Below are 5,102 nucleotides of genomic sequence, written 5' to 3'. Positions count from 1 at the left end.
TCCACACCCACTAACTGCCACCCAGAACAAGTACCCGGTCAGCCCCTTGTCCTCCAGGGTGATCTCCAAACACCTGGTGGTGATAGTGGTCACCATCATTTTGAACTCCACCTAAAAATAAAATAGCATGAATTCTCTGTCTGGCTTCCCCCTTCTCTCTCTCTCTCTCTCTCTCTCTCTCTCTCTCTCTCTCTCTCTCTCTTTCTCTCTCTCTCTCTCTCGTATATCTATGTCCTGAGCGTATGTGTATGGTGTGTGTATGTGTGGTATATCTGTGTCCTGAGCATATGTGTATGGTGTGTGTGTATGGTGTGTGTGTGTGTGTTATATGTGTCCTGAGGATATACACAGGTTGTGGGGTGTGTGTGGTACATCTGTGTCCTGAGGATATACACAGGTTATGGGGTGTGTGTGGTATATCTGTGTCCTGAGCATGTGTGTATATTGTATGGGTGTGTGTGCATGTAGAGACCAGAGGTTGACGTCAGCTCTCTTGCTTGCTTTTTACCTTTTGAGTCAGGATCTCTCACTGAACCTAGAACATTCGCCATGCTAGACTGACCAGCCAGCATGCACCAGGGATCCTCCAGTGCCTGTCCCCTTCGATGCTGGTTCCAGGCTTTTGTGTGGGTTCTGGGGATCCACCCTCAGGTCCTTGTGCTTGGGTGGAAGGCATGTGTTTTTCTGACTGAGTATCTCCCAGGTTGTTCAGCGTTTTCCCTTCAACACTATGCTTGCAAAACCACTCAATGATTGGGTATCACAGCCCTATTGCTTCATCTCTGGGTGATAACCTGTCATATGGAGCTCCTGATTCATCCTCTCCTCTCACAGATCAACATCTGTTTTGCCTCCCGTCTGGGGTGCTATGAACAGTCATGTTGGGAGCAGCTGCTTTTGTTCCTTGCCAGGTAGAAATACTGTTTCTCTTGGTTTTCCATCTCCTCTACTTCCTCCCTCACCACCCCACCCCTATTTCTTCTCCACCTCCTTCACCCTACCCCTTCTACCCCACCTCCCCAACCATTCCCCCCTACCCAACCTCCTCTTCTCTTTCCTTCCCCACCTCATCCACCCCCACCCATGTCTTCCCAACCCCACCCCTGATAGAATTGTTTCAGAGCAGTATCTGTAAGTGGGCATCACTCTTAGTGGCTGAGGCGATGGCTGCTTTCTCTCTTATGCTTGGCATCAGTCACCAGTTCTGACTTCGGCCACCACAGAGGGGAGGAATTATAATGGTTCTTGATGGCCAATGATATGCATTATCCTTTCCAGGCTTCTTGATCATTAACATGTCACTTTCTATGAGTGCCTGCTATGGTTCAAATGTCCAATCTCCCAAATGCCGGGGATGAAATCTGCCCCTCCCTAGCATGGTGGTTTTTAGGGACCAAGCCTCGGACGCTGTCTAAATACAGATTAATGTGCTGGTAAAAGGAAGCCATCTATAAGCTGGGAAGACATCCTTGCCATATTCTGAATCTACTGGCACCTTACTCTTCAGACCTGTAAATGATAAATCTCTGTTGTTTACAGCTTCCTCAGTCCAGAGCATTTTGTCACAGTGACCCAAGTCAGTAGGCACACAGTCAAGTCTTAGGTCACCTAATAAGCAACAGGGTTCTGAGACCTGACACTTGAGTGTTTTTGCAAGACTTGGGTCTTGCCAGGCATGGTGGCATACATATTTAATCCTAGAACTTGGGAAGCGGCAGCAGGTAGATCTCCATGAGTTCGAAGCCAGCCTGGTCTACATAGTAAGCCAGGGCTACACACAAAAGTATTGTCTCAAAAAAACCCAAACAAACCAAAAAAGTTTTTTGTTTCTTTTTGTTTCCTTCAGTTTGTAAGAATATGCACAAGAAACTTGTTGAGTATGTATAGTGGTCACCTGTGGTGAGTAGTGACCCTAATTTTCAGGAGGCTAACCTAAGGAGCATTCTTGAGAGCACCTGTTCATTTAGGTGAGCACAGGAGGTGACCTGTTGCCAGCCTGCCACCACACGCAAAGCCTGGACACCAGTTCTCTTCTTTTGCTGGTGCCTTGGGTTTTTAAGTTCAAAAAGTCCCCATAATCAGTTTTATGACATGTACAAGCATGAGCATAACTCTCAAACACTCTCTGTCCCTGGTTTTCCTCCAACTCACCCTGTGAGTCTGTGTTTTGTTTGTGTGGGTCTCTGGTTGCATAGCTTCCTCTCAGCTCCGTGATCCTTTTGATCTTTGTGGTTGGAATTCAGACAAGACATGCATTGTAGCGTGGTAGACAGGCAGAGTTGGTCAGAGCCAAGTGGGGCTCTCACAGGGCAAGAATGGATGGTGGGTGTAGAGAGAGTTGTGCCAATTTGCATTTCAGAGGCTTTTATTTTTTATGATGTCTTAAGTCTAGTATAGACAGCTTCTCTGAGGGGTTTCTTTATATATTTTTTGAGATTTATTTTTATTTTTTTAACTTTAAACAAAATTTTACTACACAAAGGTTGTCACATAAGTGGATACTTCTGTACTTTGTACACAGTCATTCCCGCCCTCCACAGAAAGACTGCTTCTGTACTCACAGTGCGTGGTGACACAGCGCTACGGTCCTGATGCTAACAGAACAGTAGAGATGCCTCAGTGATTTAAGTTGAAAGCAGGACACTGGCATATGGCTCTTACACCCAGGATCAGGAATGTACAAATGTCTTTATTCAAAAATACAAAATAAATTATCTGTAGGCATGGACAATGACAGCAGTAAACCATTATGTATTGTCAATGGAAACCAGTAACTGATGGTTCCAGTGATCAGCCAGCCTTCTCTTCAGTCATTTTCTTTATGTGACTTCTCGGAAGTTATCAGTGAAGAACCTGCCTTGAGCTTCCTGTCACAGTTCATTGATAAGGGCAGAGCACTATTCTGGGAGTTACAACATGCCACCTCCCATCCCCCTCCATCCCACCCATTGCACCCATACCAGGGTCCTTCTCTTCTTTAGGAATTTCTGTCACTACAGCTTCGGCTGTAGTTAGCAGGGAGGCCACCCCAGCAGCATCTAGTAAAGCAGTTCTTACCTTTGTTGGATCAATGATTCCCTTTTCCACCATGTTCACAAAATCTCAAGCATGGCGTCATAACCAACTTCTGAGGAACTTTGCAGAATTTTCTCAATTATTAAAGATCCTTCAACACCTGCATTTTTAGCAATCGTCATTGCAGGAATTTTAAGTGCTCTTTTAATAATTTCTATACCTATTTTCTGATCTTCACTGGCAGGCTTTAATGAATCCAAGGCTGGGATGCACTGAAGCAGACACAGCCCCCTCCTAGAACAATGCCTTCTTCAACAGCTGCTCTTGTGGCACTGAGAGCATCTGTAGCTCTGGCTTTCTTCTCATTCACTTCAACATCACTTGTCCCTCCAACCTTCAACACAGCTACTCCATCTGAAAGTTTAGCAAGTCGCTCTTTCTCGGCTTTTCCTTTTCATATTCACTAGTTGTGATGTCTAGCTGTTCAGTGATTTCTTGAATACGTTTTTCAATGTGAGCTTTGTCACCCTTTCCTCTCAAAAGCATGGCATCATCTTTGGTGACAATGACCTCTCCAACTTTTCCTAAGTCATGAGCTTGAACATCTTCAAGATTTAGACTCAACCCCTCTTCTCCCAACACCGTACCCCCAGTAGCAACAGCCATATCTGTAAGCTGGTTCTTCCTATTGTTCCCAAACCCTGCTACAACCTGAAGAGCAACTTTTAGCCTCTTCAAAACCAGTGTGCTTAGAGCTTCTCCGTCAACATCTTCAGCGGTCACGACCAAAGGCTTCCAGTGTGCACTAGCAATTTCAAGAGCAGGTACAAGGGGCTGAACACTAGAAGCTTTCTTTTCACTCAACAAAACATAGGCATCCTGGAATTCACATGTTTGACCTTTTGATGTGTTAATAAAATACGGGGAAATATATCCTCTATCAAACTTCATGCCTTCAACAATTTCTAACTCATCATTCAGGGTTTTTCCATCCTTCACTGTGATGACACCCTTTTTTCCAACCCTTTTCATTGCATCAGAAATGAAGTTCCCAATGTCTTTGTAGCAACCGGAGCCATTTCTTCAGGGCTTGTCACAGGTTTAGATTGTTTCTTAAGTTCAGCAATTACAGCATCGACAACCAACATCGCACCTCTCCGGATTTCCACTGGATTAGCCCCTTTGCTGATCTTCTCAAAGCCCTCCTTGGCAATAGACCGTGCCAGAACAGTGGCAGTGGTGGTGCCATGCCCAGCCTCTTCGTGTGTGTTATTGGCAGCATCCTGAGCAAGTTTAGCTTCGATATCTTTGTATTTATCCTTTAGATCATTTGACTTTGTGACAGTGACCCCATCTTTTGTTACTTTGGGACTTCCCCAATTCTGTTCAATAATCACTGTTCTTCCCTTTGGCCCCATTGTAACAGCTACAGCATCGGCTAAAAGGTCTACACCTTGAAGCATTAAGGCTGGAGCATCCGCACCACACTTTACATCTTTGGCATAGGCCCAAGTGAGATGAGGAGCCAGTGCCTGGGACAATGTCTCATCTGGAGAAGGACTGTGGGTAGTTGAAGCATTTCTGTGGGGTGGTGGCTAGAGAGCTCCAGACGAGGCAGGCTGTCTATAGTGAGTGAGGGATTTTTATTATTTTTAATCATGTGTAGGTGTGTGTCTACATGTGGGTTGTGGACATGAGCACAAGTACCCAAGGAGGTTGAAAGGTTCGGATTCCCTGGAGCTGGGTTGTGAGCCATCTGACATGGGTGCTAGAAATTGAATGTGAGTCCACTGGAAGAGCAGTGAATGCTTTTAACCACGGAGCCATATCTCCAGCCCCTGTATAGTAAGTAACCTTGTAAGATTTAGATATTGACCTGTTAATGACCTAAGCAGCTCAGGGTGTCAGTCTCCAGGACCAAGGATCAGACCCAGGGCCTAGAGTCCTGCAGCTCTAGCACCCCATTTTATAGCCTGTTGATTATTGGGGGGGGGGTAATGGGGAAGGGTCTTGCTAATGTCTTTCAAGCCTGCCAATCTCTAACCAGTTATCCAACACTATGAGTATTTCATGTGCATGGCATCATT

General features: G+C 45.4%; 1 pseudogene; it reads right to left on the bottom strand.

The window, feature by feature from the left end:
- Positions 1-2,909: 2,909 nt before the first annotated feature.
- Positions 2,910-4,594, bottom strand: LOC117702836 (60 kDa heat shock protein, mitochondrial pseudogene; annotated as a pseudogene).
- Between the last annotated feature and the right edge of the window lie 508 nt (positions 4,595-5,102).

Source organism: Arvicanthis niloticus, chromosome 2 (genome assembly GCF_011762505.2).
Source record: "Arvicanthis niloticus isolate mArvNil1 chromosome 2, mArvNil1.pat.X, whole genome shotgun sequence".
NCBI classification, from domain to species: Eukaryota; Metazoa; Chordata; class Mammalia; order Rodentia; family Muridae; genus Arvicanthis; species Arvicanthis niloticus.
Note: the sequence above shows the minus strand (reverse complement) of the source record. Positions and strands in the feature narration are given on the sequence as shown.